A 19,963-nucleotide genomic window follows, 5' to 3' on the forward strand; every position below is an offset into this window, starting at 1 on the left:
CTGTACCCTTGTGTGTATGATTACTTGTAGCAAAAGGTGAAAGTTGACACTTGTTCTTACTACTGTCACCCAGGCACATACTTCGTAATGCTACTGTTGGTGGGTGGGGTAAATTTGATGTTGGAACCCAGTTAGTGGCCAAGGGTATATTTACTAAACTGGGGGTTTGAAAAAGTGGGGATGTTGCCTATAGCAACCAGTCAGATTCTAGCTGTCGTTTATTTAGTACATTCTACAAAATGAAAACTAGAATCTGATTGGTTGCTATAGGCAACATCTCCACTTTTTCAAACCCCAGTTTAGTAAATATACCCCCAAGACTTAAAGGTAAAGTCTACCTTTGCAGTGAGATCACACTATCTATTAAAGTCCACTGTCAGGAGCTATAAAGCTGACACTTTTTAACTTAATTGTGTCGGAGCTGGGGGCCTAAAGCTGTTTAGATCAAGAACTGTAGCCAATAGAGAGTACAATGCAGTATATTTCAAGGTTACTTATTAATTATATGGGTACCACACAGACTCCACTTGTTTGGCTATTAAGAGCAAGTGGTGAGTGAATGTTGCTGACGGAACATTTCTCACCCCATAGCTAAATGATGGTTTCTTATGCCATTTAGAATGAGTCTCTGTTCTCCACTTGCTCACTGAATCCATATACTCACTTTACAGAGAAGCTGCCAGTTATTTAAGAACATTGTAGAAGAGGAGGGTGTGGTAGGGTTTGTCATCCAGGGAGGGGGCTGGAAGAAAAAGGGAGGACTATATTGGATGAGCGCATCTTGCCAAGAACAGGCACGTGGGTGAAGTCAATGGCACCTGTATAGCAACTGCTGCTGAAAATTTGCAGTGGTTTGTTTATATTTAAACAAAACATTTTTTAATAGGTGAAACGGCTTCATGAACAGGTTATATTAAACTAGCAACACTTAAAGTTGTAGCTTTGCGGCATCCAGTTAACTGTTGTAGATGTCAGCCCTATTCCTCCCCTACGGTACTGTAAATATGGGGATTCCAGTGCCTGGGATCCCTGCAGTTACAAAGCACCTCATCCCTACTTGTGCTGAGAAGGGCCCCTACACCAGGGAGTGACACTGACAAAGTCTAAATGGATTCGCCTCCCATTGCAGAGTTTTGAGCGTGGCCCTTTCTGCCAGTTGAAGGGGGAGAGAGTAATTATTTTATTTCCATTGGAATTAACCCACCCCCTCCCCCCAGGCATTTCATTTGTGTTGTGCCGAATTTAAGGGCAATAAATGATGCTGCTGTAGGTGTTCTCCAACATGCCAATTGCAAACGTGATAATTCCCCCTGTGCTTCTCTTAGTCATCAAATCAGATTTAAGCCACATATCATGGATTCCATAACCAGCATTTCCAAAACGAATAACTAATAAAGTGTGGCTCCCATATTATACCTGACATCCAACAGACGTGACTCACTCCTCCCCTCAGCTCTTTTCCTTCCCAATTTCTACCTCCACCTTTTATATCAATATCAAAAAATTGCATGCTTTGTGTTCTCAGCATGTACTGACTTTGCCATGTATAATGATTTAGGCAACTTCATGCTTGCCTGTATCACTGCTTCAATAAAATGCTCTTGGGAAATAAAGAGATTCTCAGCAAAATGCACTGCGGAAAATATTTAATGGAACAGTTGAAATTGTTGCTGATATCCAGTCGTAACATTGGCAAGGCACTTAAAAACATTGAAAGCTTTAGGCTACTGTTACTCTGCAAGACTACATCAGAGAAGTCAAGTCACTGTCCTGCTTTCCCTAGGAGAAGGTGTTTTGGTATGTGATATAGTCAGTGGTTGAAGCGGGCTACTATATTTACTAAATTAAAATGGTTTTGAAAGATCAGCTAAAGCTTTTTGGACACATACACTGATAATGTATTGAAGTAGTGTTTAAAACATGTGGAACCCCCCCCAAAATAACCCCAATATAATTTCTATTGGTTAATTCATAAATCAGTTGTTATGGCCATTATGAACATTATAGAGGATTTTTCATATGCAGTATCAGGGCGGAAATGCTGTTTTAAAAAAGTTAATTTCACAATATTTTTATTATATATTTATTATGTTACATTGTTTACAGTATCATAGGTACAACATACGCATGTCCTCCAACTTGCACGTGTACCTTACCAGGAGCAGAGGGGGGGTTTCCACATGGCTCCACTGGAGTGGGCATGACTATAATTTTAAAAAAAGCAACAAAAAATCTTCAGGCGCTGGTATTATACAATTTGAATGACTCAGACTGGAGTGACTGCAGCTGGATGTGAGAATGGTTAACCCTCACTAATGTATACAACGATAGAAAAAGAAAACAAATGACTATAATTTTAGCCAATGCTAGACCACTCTTCAACCCATACCAATCCACTTCAAATACATAGGAAATGCTGTATGCATTACTGTATACACATCACCACCTTCCCGAGCAGAACAATGTGAACCAGGACATATCTCTCAATTGTCCCTGCACTAGGGACAAAGGCCTGACTGAGTAAGACAGTAACCCAAAATCGGTACTGACCCACCAGAATAAGGACAGTCGGCTTACTGTCCTGCTTCTTCCTACCTGTTTTTACTGCTTTCACCACTCGTGACTGCTCGTGTCTCAGTTGATGCTTGTCTGGATCCTGGAGTGTTGTGGCCCTGTTTGGAGAAAGGATATATTAAATATGAAAAGACTAGCAATGAGTGAACAATCTATGCCTCCCTCCCCTCATCCAGTCCAGATGTTAAATTAATTGCGCCAACATTTAATAATTAGGCCTCCCTTCCTGCAACCAGCCGCCAGATTAAGTTAATAGTATTGACGTTTTTTTGAAATCAGGTAAAATTTTATTACATTTTTTTTTTTTTTTTTTTACACTTTTAACAACAAAAAAGCCCATAACATTAGACTAAACCCCCAACTATAACCCACACAGTGATACAGGTATTGTCAAGTGTTCATACACAATAGGATCAAAACAGAAAAATAATTTACATTCAGATTTTCAAGCCAAGGTATGTACATCTTACACAATTTCAAGATACAATGAAATAATAGTACAGTTTTGATAATACAAAATATAATTGTTGACCTTAATAACACAATAATAGGCGGCTGGATGTCTGCCCCGAGCATTACATTAGGAGAGCTCCACCTCCCTCAATCCTTCCGTGACATATGGGGATATCCTCCACCTGTACTATATTCTTTCATACTTATCCACTAGGTTCCTGCTGGTATACATGAACCTTTCATGACCGACTGTATCGTTAACAAGGTCAATCCAGCTACTCAAAGTCGGACCTTCTGGTGCCATCCATTTCCTAGCTATCATCACCTTTGCCAACATAAGTAATATGTTGATAAGCAGTCTAATAAGTCTACGGGTTTTTTTGTTCAAGCGTAGACCGAATATACAGAGTTTTGGAGTCAAGGCCACTACTCCCACCTCCAATCTTTTAATACAATCCTCCACCTCTCCCCAAAAGGATGAAACCAGCGGACACTCCCAGAGCATATGCCAAAAATCTCCTTTTTCACTCTTACACTTGGGACAGAGCACCCTCTGACCCCCACTAAATTTAGAAAGCCGAAGAGGGGTGAGATACGCTCTGTGTAACAGAAAAAACTGGACCTGGTGAAATCTGACTGATGTAGTGACCTCTTTCGGGCTACACAACACCATATTCCATGCCTTGTCACTAAGTCTCCCCAAATCCCCCTCCCACCTGCATCGCAGCTCCGGCAAGCCCCCTTCACCATATCCTTCCACCAATATTGAATACAAAAAAGAGATTTGCCGTCTTTGGCCCAACCTGGACAGTTGCACCCTAAAGGAGTCTGCACTAAAGCTTGGGGCAACTCCCCGAAACTGCGAGGCCAGAGCATGTCTTAACTGCAAGTATCTATAAAAGTAACCCCTAGGTAGCTCATATAACCTCAAACGTTGCTCAAATGAATATAATACCCCATTTTCATACAGTTGCCCAATATGTATTATATTGTAGATTCGCCAGGCTCCAGCTCCCTCCATCCTAATCATTTCTCCAAAATCTAAGTTATCCCAGAGTGGAGTGCACGGATCTAAACCCAATCCACCCCCAATCTGGGCTGACAGTCGCCAAACCTTAATAGCCTGAATTAACAAGGGGGGGTCCCTCCCAACCTTTCTTCCAGCCAGAAGAAACTGCACACGTGTATGATTAGATCCTGTCTCAGAGACTAAAAAGTCATGCAAATCTACACCCAACCGCGACCGGAACCATACCTCAATATGCGTTACTGGGAAGTAAAATAATAAAGCCGTAGATTCGGCAAAGCCAAACCCCCCGACCCTCGAGAACGATATAAAGTAGTAAGCTTAACTCTTGCTCTCCTGCCTGCCCACACCAAAGAAGCCATGAGACGCTCAATGTATCGAAATGTGCTATGAGGAATATACACCGTTGACTGCTGTAAAACATACAAAAACTTTGGTTGGATTATCATTTTGACCAGGTTAATTCTACCTGTGACCGACAGTGGCAGCTGCTTCCATACCCCAATCCGGCTCCTAAGATAATCAATCTGAGGTTGGACATTACACTGGATATTTTGACCCATATCACTAGGGATCCAGATACCAAGATATTTAAATACCGGGATCCATTTAAGAGAAGTCTGCAAAACTTGACCCATAGGGCAAGCACCCTTAATCGGAGTTACACTGGATTTGTCCCAATTAATCAAAAGCCCCGAGTACTTGCCAAACACCGAGACCACACTGAGTAAAGTTGGCAGCGATTTATCAGGATATGACAAAAAGAGCAGCATATCATCTGCATAAAGGGCAATCTTGTCCGTCCTGCAGCCCATCCTCAATCCAGTAATATCTGACTGCATTCTAATCATACATGCCAACGGCTCTATGGCCAAGGCAAATAGAGTGGGGGACAAAGGGCACTCCTGTCTGGTACCTCTGCCCATAACAAATTGACGGGACACGAAGCCTCAATTCAGGCAAGGAAACAGCCGCCAAGTACGTGTCCAAATCAAAGTCTGAGTACTCAGCTCTTGACGCATAAGCATCTTTGAAATACACATAAAAAACATCACTGATCTCTTCAGTCAAGGTATGCACAACACCCAAAGTATCTGTAATCCCCGCCACTACAGCCGCCGCCCTTTCTGACCTAGCTAAATAAACTAAAAACCTACCACATTTATCCGCTTCAAAGTATTGAGTATGTTTAGCAAATAACAACTTACGCCTTGATTTATCTAATAAATAATCTGACCATTCTCTCTCTGTACCGCTAACCAAGCCGTCCTATCAGAAGCCACACGAGAAGAGAGATACACCTCCTCCAACCGCACAACTTCTTTTTCCAATCTATCACCTCTCAACCTAGACTCTCTTTTGAAACAGTTAATACTTCTAATTAAGGAACCTCTTAAAAAAGCCTTGAATGAGTCCCAGACAAGAGGTGGGGCCGCCGTGTCCGCATTGGTAACAAAGTACTCCTCCCATTGGGATTCTAAAGTATTTCCATCCTGCAATAATGTCAACCAAAAGGGATTAAGCCTCCAAAATGCTTGAACTCGAGAAACATTAAGTTTAACTGTTAATACCAATGGCGAATGATCTGAAATCCCCCTTGGTAAATATGCAGCATCGGAGACAGCCGGCAGTAACTCCTTTGATACAAGTCCTAAATCAATTCGGGAAAAAGCATTATATGAAGTGGTATAACAGGAGAAACAGACCCCTGCCGGATGCCTCAGACGCCACACATCCACCAAACTCATCTCTTCCACCAAATCAGCAAATTTAGATTTTTTTGGCATGTGTAGTATCCCCCATCTCCCTCCACCTATCAACATTAGAATCCAGCACATTATTGAAATCCCCACAGCAAATCACAGGAGTATCATGTGAAAGAGAGATAAATTCACCACACTTTTTTAGAACCTCACCACTATAAGGGGGGGGAACATAAACTGACAGTAAGTTTATACGCTTAGAGTCAAAGATGTCCCTTACAAAAACATTTCTACTTAATGGGTCCGACTCCACCATTTCCAAAATAAAATTTACTTTTTTATGTATAAGGAGAGATACCCCTCTAGAATGACCCGTATGAGTAGCATGATATGCCCATCCAACCCACGGTTTCTTAATTGGGATATGACCAAAGACCGTTTAATTTTATCATTTAGACCACGAACATTCCAAGTCAGGATTTTAATAGACCCCCTATTCAACTTCCCAGTCGCCATAACACAAGGGAATACAATGAGACATTTCCACATAGAAATCAACCCCCTCCAACCCGGGCAGACACCCAGCCACCAGTCAACCGCATTAGCATATACCAGAATAATCAATCTCACCATCTGAAAGCATTTGCATAGAGAAAAAATATCACACTTGACACTGCATTGAACTCTAACAACCCTACCCTATCCAAACAACCCCCCTCCCCTTACATCCACCCCCAACTTAGACATACTTGGATCCCATTACCCCTATCCCCCAGCTCCTCAAACAACGCACACAGCTATCTCCACGTATTTATGGAAACACCAGTATACACTGAAAAAAGGAGAGGGAGATCGCGACCCTTTAAGCAAGGGAAGCCCCCAGCCTATAGCTTTACCCTACTACTCCTCCAGTATCCCACATCCACCCGATCCACTAGCACCAAATATAAGATCCGAAAAATGTTTTCCCAGAAATATCACCTTATAATTGACACCTTCGTAAACACTCAGTAACTTCTATATTAATCAAAGCATTTCAATATGTATAGATATAAATCAAAGTGATATACATCAACGGAGCTTATCTCTCAAACATTATAACTATCAGAGGCATACGAATTTTAATAGCATCATTTCAGTCCAGGAGGTCAATACGTCACCAGAAGCATCTTCAGTCCGGACGAGGACCTCTAGGAGCTCTCCTATCCAGCCAGTGAGTCGCCTCCGATGGCGATCCAAAGAAAAGGGTAGTTCCATCTGCAACCACACGCAATCTAGCCGGGAAAAGCATAGCATACGGCAATTGCATCTCACAAAGGCGACACTTCACCTGTATAAACTGAGCTCTGCTCTTTTGTACATCCACCGAGAAGTCATCAAATACAGCCACTCTTTGGTTTTGATACATTAAGGGGCCCTTGGTCTGAGCCAGGCGCAGAATAGTATCCCGGTCCTTATAGTGTAGCAGTTTAGCAATAAATGTGCGCGGCTCCGCACCCGGAGGCGGCCTCTGAGTGGGAATCCGATGCGCCCTCTCCACCGCAAACTGGGCCCGTGAACTCCCCTCTGCCGAATGTCTGGATCATCCAATTCTCCAAGAATGTCTCCGGAGCATCACTCTCTGCCTTTTCAGGGAGACCCACCAGCCGAACATTGCTGCGCCTGAGGCGGTCCTCCATGTCTGAAATTTTTTGTTTAACCGACACAATCTGAGCCTCCAGACCAGCAACCTTCTGAGGCAGAGGAACTGTAGTATCCTCTAATATTGAGATGCGGGCCTCCGTCTCGGCTACACGCTCACGAATCTTCTGAAAATCCTGCCGCATCAACGATAGGTCAACCTGCACTTCTCCAATTTTATCCATTACCTTCTTTTCAGAGGCAGCGATAGCTTTCAGGACCTCCTGAAGAGTAGAATCAGCAGGTGAATCCGTATCTTTGGAAGACTGGGGTGCCTGCAGTTCAGACGCAGGAGCTCCTCCCGAGGCCATGGCAGGATTAGAACGGGCATATTTCTCCAATCTGCCCACAGCAGTGGTATTCGCAGAATGTTTACCCATACTGGGCCTTTCTATTCACAGGTGCTCACGGGTGCACCCCTAAATGTTGTATATGTAACTTTAGATACAAAAAGGGGCCACAGCAGAGTGTCCAGCAGCAACTGGTATTATAACCAGAATTTGACCAGTGAAGGACCAATTTCTGCACACAGTCCAGCCAAAATACACACTCAGAGAGATGACAAGAAGAAAGGGCTTCCAAGCAGCAGCAACAGCAGCACAGAGTATTTTCCACATACAGATGACAGGGAGAAAGAGCTTCCAGACAGAGTATATTCACCTTACTGCTCCAAGAACAGGGTTTTTACTGCTGCAGATAGGGATTGTTATTGTGTCAGCCGCCCCTTCAGTGCTGTGAGACTGTATGCCAGTTTTTATTTCACCGACAGTTATGTCCAAAATGGCGCCGCGGCCCGCTCCACGGCGGGAACTCCAGCACCCAGAGACTCCTCCAGCAGCAGACAGGCAACCTCTCACCACCTAACAGCCTCCCCAATGGACTGGCAGTTTTTTAATCACCGCGGATCAGCAGACCAAGCACCGCCGGATGGATGAATGAATGAATGCACAGCTCCTTCCTGCGCGCGCGACTCCAGCCACAGCACAGCTCCGGGGGATGAGCGCCACTCACAGCCGCCCTGAACCGCGACCACAGCCTGGACTTGGACCGGGGAGTACAGAAGGGATTCCCGCACAGGACCAGGTAAGTTGTAGCAGCCGGCACCACAGGAGGATAGTTTCGTCGGATATTAAGGCTGAGGAGCTCCGATGCAAGCACCCTACTCCATTTCACACCAGGCCACACCCCCAATAGTATTGACGTTTAGTAAATAGATCTATTTTCCCCCAAACTGGCCACAAATTAAATCAATAGCTTTAGATAAATAAGCTATCCCCCCATTAAATTAATAAATAAGCCTATCCCGCACCCCAAACAACAAAGACATTAAATGAATAGTATTCACATTTAATAAATACATAATATTTCACCCCAAAACAGCCTCAAATTTAAATCATTAGTGTTCACAGTTGAATAAATAGCCTCCTGCGACCCAAACTCAATCCCTATTTCAGTTAATAGACTGAAAACACCAAAGAAACCAACCTTAAATTATTAGGCACCGACATAAGCCTACTATTAAATGAAAGCACACGCCATAAAATAAATTGTCCCCACCAATAAATAAATATCTTCCACCCAATATTGAGTTACCACCCACCCTCATGATAAAATGACACATTACGAGTCTTCTCACTATTATGAGCCCTTCAATTTCCATACTTCATCATCATCATCACCATTTATTTATATATCGCCACTAATTCTGCAGCGCTTTACAGAGAACTCATTCACATCAGTTCCTGCCCCATTGGAGCTAACAGTCTAAATTTCCTAAAACACACACACACAGACAGAGACAGAGACTAGGGTCAATTTAATAGCAGCCAATTAACCTACTAGTATGTTTTTGAAGTGTGGGAGGAAACCAGAGCACCCGGAGGAAAAACACGCCAACACAGGGAGAACATACAAACTCCACACAGATAAGGCCATGGTCAGGAATTGAACTCATAACCCCAGTGCTGTGAGGCAGAAGTGCTAACCACTTAGCCACCATGCTGTTTACCTTCTAGCATCCGGTCCTGCTTATAAAAGTGAAATGTGCAAATATATAATTTTCTCTATCAAGTCATACCTTACAAAGAATTAGGAACAAAGATTTCGAGTCACTTTTTCAAACTGGGTATTAACTAGGGATGTGCACCGGCCACTTTTGGAGTCTCTTGTTTTGTGTTTTGGATTCGGATTTGCTTGAGGTTTTGGGTTCGGATTTGTTTCGCAAAACACCTGACGAAAGGTTTTGGTTCGGATTTAAGGTTTTGGATTCGGATTTATTTTGAAAAAAACATAACAAGTGTTAAAATCAAGTTTTTAGGTTTATTTTCACTCCTACGCTATTATTAACCTCAATAACATTCAATAACAATCATTTCCACTAATTCCCAGTCTATTCTGAACACCTCACACCTCACAATATTGTTTTTAGTCCAAAACGTTTCACCGAGGTAGCTTTCTGGACTGCATAGTGCAGTGGTCCCGGTACACAATTTGGTACCGGGGCCACAATACATCCGCCTTCAAATGGTCTGAATTCCACTGCACAGCTGCCTGCTCCTACATCCTCTGCAGCATATACAGGGTGTAGTTCGAGCGTGTCAATATCTCTTGTTTTTGACGATGACAGGTCATTTTCATTAATTTATGATTTGGCAGCGACAGTCAACGTTGTTTAATATCTGATACGCCTCTATCTGGACTGCATAGTGGAGTGGCCCCGGTACCCAATTTGGTACCGGGGCCACAATACCTCCTCCAACTTTCAAGTGTAGTGTTTATAATTTATAAAGACTACAGTAGTTATAGCATGTCAATAACTCTTGTTTTAGATGACCATGGTACAGAGCATTCATCATTGAGATCCCATCAAGTATGTGAAAGACAGACAGGGTCGAAGTGTTATTTGTTGACTTTGTTAACAAAAAAACTGTCCCTGTTGCAAATATTCGTGCAATGAAGAGTGACTTTTTCATTTAAAGGCTCAAGCTTTCAAGTATAGTGTTTATAACTTATAAACACTACAGTAGTTCTAGCACATCAATACCTCTTGTTTTTGATTATGACAGGGCATTTTACTTTTGGTTTAATTTGTTGAATTTGTTTTAATTTTGTTTTACTTTGTGCTCATGGCAAACGACTGTTGAATGGTCACATAATGGCAAAAAAAGAGTTGCAAGATGGAATTGTCCTTGGGCCCTCCCACCCACCCTTATGTTGTTGAAATAGGACATGCACACTTTAACAAACCAATCATTTCAGCGACAGGGCCTACCAAACAACTGTGGCTGAAATGATTGGTTTGTTTGGGCCCCCACACCAAAAAAGCTATTCATCTCTCCCTGTACAAACTAAACAGGCTCTACTGAGGCAAGATGTCGTCCTCATCCTCAACCTCTGATTCCTCTCCCCCTAAAGTGTGTACTTCCTCCTCCTCACACATTATCAATTCGTCCCCGCTGGACTCCACAACCACAGGTCCCTCTGTACTATCTGGAGGGCAGTGCTGTACTTGATTGAGGAATTGATAATTCATTTTTATGAACATCATTTTTTCAACGTTCTGAGGAAGCAACCTCCTTCGCCGCTCACTGACCAGGTTCCCCGCTGCACTAAAAACTCTTTCCGAGTACACACTGGAGGGGGGACAACTCAGGTAAAATAGAGCCAGTTTGTACAGGGGCTTCCAAACTGCCTTTTTTTCCTGCCAGTAACAATATGGACTGTCTGACATGTCTATTTGGATGGTGTCAGCAAAATAATCCTCCACCATTTTTTCTATTGTGACAGCATCCAATGCAGCAACAGTAGACATGTCTGCAATGGTTGGCAGGTCCTTCAGTCCGGACCAGATGTTATCAGCATCCCCGCCAGCGGGTCTTTTAGGAAAACTTTGTAATATAGCAGTACCACTGGAATTATACTGCTGAATCAGTGAACTTTGTAATATAGCAGTACCAATGGACTTATACTGCTGAATCAGTGAACTTTGTAATATTGCAGTACCACTGGACTTATACTGCAGAATCAGTGAACTTTGTAATATTGCAGTACCACTGGACTTATACTGCAGAATCAGTGAACTTTGTAATATAGCAGTACCAATGGACTTATACTGCAGAATCAGTGAACTTTGTAATATTGCAGTACCAATGGACTTATACTGCTGGATTGTTTTTGGATATTTTTTTTTTATTTCTTTTTTTTATAATTATTTTTTTTTAATTTTTTTTATAACTCGGGAATAATGGGGAAATAACAATGCCCTTAGAAGGACAGAGCACAGGACACAGCACCACTGGACTGAACAGGACACAGCACAGGACCCAGCAGCACCACTGAACTCAGAAGGACAGAGCACAGGACACAGCACCACTGGACTGAGCAGAACACAGCACAGCACAGAACTGAACAGCACAGCACAGCACAGCACAGCACAGCACGAGATATAGCAGGACAGAGGACCACCTAACACAACCTCCCTCTACCCTAATCAATGCCCGAGTGAAGATGGCGGTGGCTAGCGGGGAATTTATAGAATACGAGTATCGCAAGATCCGACAGCGGGATTATGATTCAGAGCCTCGGTTTCAGTTTTGCAATTGGCGGGAATACCCGGATCTGTCTCGGATCCGGCTCGGGTCTGTCTCGGATCCGGCTCGGATCGGCAACGTTCGGGTGGGCTCGGATTTCAGATATCCGAGCCCACTCATCTCTAGTATTAACAAAAAGACCTAGGGGTATATTTACTAAACTGCGGGTTTGAAAAAGTGGGGATGTTGCCTATAGCAACCAATCACATTCTAGCTTTCATTTATTTTGTACCTTCTTCAAAATGACAGCTAGAATCTGATTGGATGCTATAGGCAACATCCCCACTTTTTCAAACCCGCAGCTTAGTAAATCTAGCCCCTAGAATTTTATGTGCAGTACAGTGCCTCCACCCATATGTTTTTTTCCGTAAAGGTATATGTGATTTATGTAATAAACAATACACAGACAGGGTTCTACACGCAATCAGCCATTGCTTAGTTCTTTCAGTTATACAGTTTTAATTATTTTTGCAGAAACAGGTACAAACCAAAAATGTATCAATTACATGTGGGTTCTGTTCTCATGAACAACCTCTAGTCTACATTTTCAGGATGCAGGCTATAGCCTCCTTTCTTTGGTCCTTCAGGTTCCTTTCTGGAAACGGTTTATTAGCGTCAGTCAGTTAATGCTTATACAGCTGAACTATGATAACAAAAATGTTGGAATAGATTTGTAAAACCTAAAAAGGATAATTGCAGGTGTTGTCCATATCAACCAATTAGATTCTAGATATCATTTATCTAGTATATTCTAGAAAATTATTGCAAGAATCTGATTGTTTTCTATGGGCAGCACATCCACTATTCTTTTTTAGAAGGTTTGATAAATTTACCCTGCAGTTTTTACAGGAAAACCTGGGAGCCTAATTGTTGGACACCCCCTTAATCCACTAACACAAACACACATCTTAGGTGCCTGTATGCATTTGAACTATGCCATGTACCTCATGGGTGAGTATTTTCTTCTTCCTGTAGCTCCTATTTGGAGAAGCACTTTCATCGGGTTTGCTTGCCAGTAAGCTTCTTTACTTCCTTCCATGTCTTCCCTAGTGTCAATGCTTCATTCTTAATGGTTTTCCTTCAGGTCATGACTAGTGATCTGCTTTGTGACCTTCCAAGGTTTACAACCATAGAAGAGGACCAACTAACTTAGCATTGCTATCAACCATTCTCAGCTTAATTTTTTTTGATGATGTTCCACATTTTGCCATGCTGATGTGGTTCTTTACTTCCTCATCAGTCCACCTCCTTGCAGCAATCGAGCTAGCTTTGACTCCATATCTTGATATCTTTGTGAGAGAGGACAAAGATCATCGACAAAATCTAGATCTTCCAGCTTGTTGTGTAAAGTTCATTGTACACCTCTCTTTCTACCCTCCACTACTTTCTTCATAACTCTGTCAAATACTAGTAAAACAGGGTTGGAGAAAGAATATATCCTTGGTGTACTCTTGACTTCACGGGAAAGGTCTTGGTTAGCATTCCCTCGTGGAGGACCTGGCAATCATAGCCATAATATATTTTTATATTGATGTCAAAAAAGTTTCAGGGTATGCAATATTCCTTAGGGTGTGCCACATGACTCTTCTGTTGATTGAGTCAAATGCTTTCTTAAAGTCAATGAATGTTAGCTTGTGGGTGTTTTGCCACTTGCTGCTTTGCTCCAGGATTATTCTGTGTGAGTGTGTTGACGAGGTCAACGCAACTGTGATGTTTTCATAATCTTTGATGCTGTGATTCCCCTCTAGTTGTTGCAGTTGGATGTGTCTTCTGTCTGCGGCAGCTTAATAATTATGCCTTTTCTCCATTCTCCTGGAATCTTCTCCCCTACCTAGATCTTCACAAGCAACGGCTACAGCAACATAGCCAATATTTCAAGGTCTACCTTCAAATTTTCAGGAGGGATGTTGTTAATTCCAGAGATCTTTCCATTGCTAAGATGTCTAAGGGCAGATTTAATTTCTGTTTAAGATGGGGCTTATAAAGAGGCAAGCTGGAATGTACTATGAACTGGTTTAGAGTGAATGAAAAATTAAAATGAAAAACAATTGTTGCAAAACCATAAGCTGTAAAAAGCAGTAATATTTATTAAGAAATATTCAGTATTAACAATAAATAAAAAAAAAAAGGTATGCTCAGTACACTTGATATTAGAGCACAGCATATAAATAAGTTCAAATATAGCCCTTTCGGAACTCCTGTGGAGCATACACAGCAAATCCAAAGTTAATTGAAATGGACGGTGTTGTAATACATTCATATAATCTGGGAACATCAGGATAAACTGTAATGCAGGTGAGTTACGAAGGGTTTAACCTCCAATTACCGAAACAGATGGTTTATGATAGTATGAATAAACGGTCTCACTCTAAATGGAATTCATCTTTGATCTCAGTGTCCTGCTGGCCAAATGGACGATTGTCGCCTCATTTCGTTGGTTGTACCGTTTAATAGTTTCGCTCCAATCTCGTTTCCGTTGTGTAGTGTGTATAAACTTCCGACCGATCCACAACAGTGAGTATGAAATTACAGTCATTGCTCACGACAACATGGCTTTAAAAAGTCGCTAAAGGGACGTCCGCTCTTCCCTTTATCGTCCTAAACAAGGCTAGTGTGTATGCAGTCCATGGACCGAGCGATCGGAACATCGATCACATGTAAAATCGCTCGGCATGAAAAGTTGGTTGAAATTTCTGTAGTGTGTACCCAGCTTTAGAAAGCTGCTAACAAGAAATTTTTTAAAGCCAGAAAGGAAAAACAATTGATGCTGTTCAGTGATTTTGGCATACACACAGACATGAGCTTCAAGGGGTCTATTTACTAACAAGCGGTGATAAGCGTGATTTACAAAATAAATAAAATTGTATGGCTACGATCCTTAATATATAGGTGAGGCCCGGCAAGTCTTATAGCTGGCAGGTGTTACCCCCAAATTTCTGACAAACCACATACCTAGAATGCCTAAGTTCTAAGCATTCTGGGTAATATATCCCTTAACAAATGTATAATTGATTGCACAAACCTATGGAAAATATGTTAGTCACAGCATTACTTTGAGTGAGTTGACCATCATTGAAAATATTTTGCTTAATTTTGTTTTAGAGGCCATAATTTATTGAGAGGGATATAAATTTTAACATCATTAATAAAGGAACACTACTTTAGAATCTTGGTTTGTAAGGTGAGTACGATTTGCTGAGAAATTGAAGTAATTTGCAATGTAATGCAATGCAATGTAATAAAATAAAATATATTTTTAACTTCAATAGTATGTTTATTAAAATTTAAGGGGTACAGAAAAGTAAAGAAAAAGGGGGGATGGGATGGCCAAAACGAAGAGAGGGGAAGGAGGGGTACATAGTGGTGAGGAACACATTACACAATATCAGAGTAAAAATAAATAAAATATATTTTTGAAGCTTTCACAATCTGTCATTGCAAAACCAATTAATTGTCAGGGTTGTGGTACTCGAAAAAAAAAAAAATGTACCCAACCCAAACCACATACTTTCGGGGCTAAATTAATAAAAAAAAGTGCCATTACAAAGGCACTATCAAACCCTAGTCATATGTTATATTTTATAGTGCATTACCACTCTATATATGTCACTATAATGTCAATAATAAACATTACATTGTACTAAAGAGCTGTATTGAAATGTTGGTCTACTTACTTGTCAAATATGTTACCATGCCACTGAGAGAAGGTAGATTAATGGTGTACATTGTTTGTACATTACTAAATCCGGTTGGATTGGCACAAATTGTAAATAAACAAATGACCATTATATGGGTGGTCGAGTAGGGGAAATGTTTAATTATATTGAAAATCCTTTGCTGATATGCAGATCCCAGACATTACTTCTGGTAGAGACTGACAAGAGCCTACAAAATGCAAGTTTTCACTAATTTTGGTATTCCTTTAACTGCAATTAACCTTACTAAAGAAAGTAAATCGCCATGACAGATTAGCGCACTAACTGACATTTGTAAATCAACTTGCCAAATAGAAAAGTTAGGAAGAAAAGGGTGAGAATTTAAGAAAAATAGTTTTCTAAGTGCCCCAAAAGTGGGTGCTGGGTTATAAGAGAACTTTTGAGTCAGAGTAACAGTGCAAGCTGTAAGCTTCACAAATGTGCGATGTTCCCATGATATAATCACTGTGCTCTGTTTTTGCTTTGAGACTACATATAATGCCAATCCAAACTGTATTTGTAAATTTATATTTGTGTTGTTGTTGGGTTAGGAATAGGCATTGGCATAGGATTAGTACAGCAAAAGATTACAAAAGTAATAAAAAGAGCCACTGAAACTCATATATTTGAATTGATCTTGATACGGTGTACCATAATTTATTTCACCAATACTGGTTATTTTATTTTTTGCCCACTAGCAAATGGTTGAAAAAACCTATTGATCACTGTAATTGCTCTGTCCTATTAGATTATGTTATTATTTTTCACAAATTAATAAAGGGATGTCTGTGGTCACTAAAATTTAGTGCTGCCATTTCAGGAAAGCATAGATACAACTACGGCACAACTGTAGGTTACATTAGCTAAAATGAATACACTTTACCCCCTGGGGTATGGCTAACACTTTCTAGGCTGCCCCTTACCCCCTGAAACGAATTCACAGCAGTGTGCACCAGTGATAGGTTTGTACGGCGCCCATTCACTGCCGTTCTGCCTTGAACGGGATGTACCACCTAACTTTCTCATGCACTAAACAAAAATATCTATGATAGAAATGGCAGGACAGAGGCCTCAAATCAGGACTGTTCCTCCTAAATCAGGACAGTTGGGAGGTATGAATTAATATTATATTACTATTGGTAATTACATCTTTGCCCATTGGCTTGTAGCAGTTAATACACCTATTGATCACTGTGTGGAAATGGCTATGTCCTGTTCCAAGTAGTTATTGTCTTTCACATACTTATAAAGGGTTATCTTTGTTGCATCTCATTTGCAAGTTTCTGGTCAGAATCAACATTCTCAGTCTTAGATTGTATGTGCACTACATACCGCAATTTAGAACTGACAATTCAGTTTAGAAAAGGCACAGTTACAGCACCGTTGGATAGCAGCTGAAATTCATACAATTTATTTTGATCTTGATCCGATTCAAATAATATATATTTATTTGTCAATATCCTGTTTAGATGACCTTTTTTTCTAAGCATATACAGCTGTACATCTTTAGAGTTCCTGGTCATGCTGTTTTGTTTTAATGTGAGAGAGATTCTATAAGTTCCTGAACGTGCCCATTATGTATCCCTCTGGAGCATGCTCAGTCAAGCTGGGTGTTTCTCATCACACAGCCGATGATAATCATTGTAATTACTGGCCTACATAAACTCGTGCCTTTGAGTTATGCTTTGCCAGAACATTGACATTTGTGATCTGCTTCATCAGTCTGTCTTGAATCCTGGTGTCCTTTGTCCGTTGACCTAACATTGGATTTGACTGTGTTGTTCTCTCTGCTTCCTGACCTCGGTTTCTATTACTGACTTTGTTTGTATGCTACCTGCCTGTCATAAAATAAAGGTTTAGACTGCATGCATCCCCTCTCACCAATACTTAGCAATTGGGAGATGTAATTGTACATATGCAATATGTGTTTCCAGGTTTCCACTATACTGTTCTTAAATGTCGCCAGATGAGTTCTCTTTGCTTAGCTAGAGGTCTTAACATGCCCCCTAAAGGAGCTCCATCACCTGTGATCACCAGGGCACCCAGCCAACTGGTAGGCACCCAGAGGAGTCGTCAATTCTAGACTTTGCCGGACTTCCTCTGCTAGTGGTCAGCCATGTTGTGCCAGTAGGCCTGGTGGTCCAGAGCTGATACCTATTGATATATGTATAAGATTTGCTCTGTGTTGTTGAATTTAATAATTTTCTTTCACAATGTTTATTTTGTTGTCTGTCACAATTGAAAGGTCCTGGTCAGTGTGCTGCAATGTTGTACTTCTGACAGTTCAGAACAGCATAGGTATAGCTGAAACACAACTATTGTACAACTGCTCAAATCCATACTACACAACAGCTCATGACATCTCATCCCATCAGTCCATTCTTTCTCTACACTACATGTGCATGAGTATAGGAGCAATTTCAACATATTATGTAAACCTAGTTCTAAAGTTACTTTTGTATTCATGGGGAAAAAAGTAATAAAAAGGAATAAGGAGTGGGGAGGTAAAGGATTGTGGACGTGGGTTAATCAAGAAGACTAATGAGGGTGTTAAGAAATCTCAGTTGGTGAAGTACAAACCCAATTCATATGAATAAAGTCCTTATTTTTCTCTAGACCCTTGAAATTCCAGCCAATCACACCAAGTAACATTTGAGGATTTTCATGTAATGGAAGAATGTAGTTCTATTACAATACTTTTGCCTAAGATCGTGATTGGATGGTATTGAGCAGTTTCCTGTAACCTGGATTTGTTGTCCTGCATTATGAAGTCAGGGGTAGGAGTGTTTTGTATTAGTGGATGTATATATACCATCAATCTTACATTTTGCAACTTGACAGTAATGCTCTGTGTGGGTTATTTGTATTACCCAGTGGGATTATGTTGAAGTTAGTGTGTACTAATTGGTACAAGGCATCTCATTTCTCAAATAGGCGTAGTGATCAAACACTTTAGGGTAGCCAAAATGATTTTGGGAATAGCAATAGAAAGCGTTTGAAATAAATATAATACTCTGGACAAAAACATTTTCACTTAACATTATTTTTGCCTTCCCTGCTCTCCCCTTACCTGTTGAAGTGCCCCTCACTTCTCCCTCTACACCTCCTACCTTGGTAACCTCAACAGCTTCTTTGGTCTCCATTACCACCTGAATGTCGATGACACCCACATCTACCTTTCCTCCACTGACCTCTGAATTTTCTTATGTCTCCTGATTTAAGCTTTCTCTCGGCCATCTCATCATGGGTATCACATCACTTTCTTAAGCTCAATATTTCTAGGACTAAAATAATTTTCTTTCCCCATCCAGGGCTCCCTCACTTCCTCCCTTCTCTCTTTCCATTGATAACACTATCCTCTTCTCTGTCCCTCAAGTTTGCTGCCTAGGGTACGTCCTTGCATCCTTCATCTCCTTCAAATCTCACACTCAGTCCCTTAACAAATCCTGCTAGTTGCAATATATGAAAGACCTGGCCCTTTCTCACCGTGGAAGTCACCAAAACTCTCAATTTCTTGCGTTGATTACTGTAACCGCCTTCTCTCTGGCCGATCCAACTCCTGCCTTCTTCACTCTTTCTTCAATGCTGCTGCTTGCCATATTTTTCTTTCTTGCCACTCTATCTCTGCTGGCCCTCTCTGCCAGTCACTACATTGTATCCCCATTGCCTATAGAAATGCCTTTACACTCCTTACCCTTACCTACAAAGCTCTCAACCAATCCTTCCCCTCTGCATCTCCAACCTCATTTCTACCCACACTGCTTCCCGCCCCCCTCTGCTCTGCCAATGACCACTGCGTCACTACCACACTGATTACTTGTTCCCACTCCCAATCTAGGACTTTGCCCAGGCTGCTCCCTTCCTGTTGAATGACCCCCCATAACCTATCAGATTAGCCTCTCCACTCCAAGGTTTCAAGAGTGCCCTTAAAACTAATTATTTTATTTAAGCCTATAAGCCCTCCTCCTAATTTTTCTGCCTCAGCTATCACCTCCACTTCCCCACTCGGTCTCACCCTAATTGTGTCTTCCCCTTCTCTTTAGGATGTAAGCTCTGAAGAGCAGGGCCCTGTTTCCTTGTGTTCTCTTTCTGTATCACCCTCTGTACCTCTAGGTCTGCTTGCCTGGCCCTGTTTTCTTGAGCCCAGGTCACTTCACATTGGATATTGCAATCATTCTCATTCACTGTCTTGTAAATACCTTGTTTAATTTGTTAATTAGTATCAATGTCTCGTATTTGCAT

At 41.3% G+C, this 19,963-nt stretch overlaps 1 long non-coding RNA gene across 2 annotated transcripts in view; it reads left to right on the forward strand.

Annotated features, from left to right (window-relative positions):
• Positions 1 to 19,963, forward strand: part of LOC142144026 (uncharacterized) — a 995,146-nt gene that overhangs the window by 919,457 nt on the left and 55,726 nt on the right. The window lies entirely within an intron of this gene.

The sequence above is a fragment of the Mixophyes fleayi genome, chromosome 3, assembly GCF_038048845.1.
Source record: "Mixophyes fleayi isolate aMixFle1 chromosome 3, aMixFle1.hap1, whole genome shotgun sequence".
Lineage (NCBI taxonomy): Eukaryota > Metazoa > Chordata > Amphibia > Anura > Limnodynastidae > Mixophyes > Mixophyes fleayi.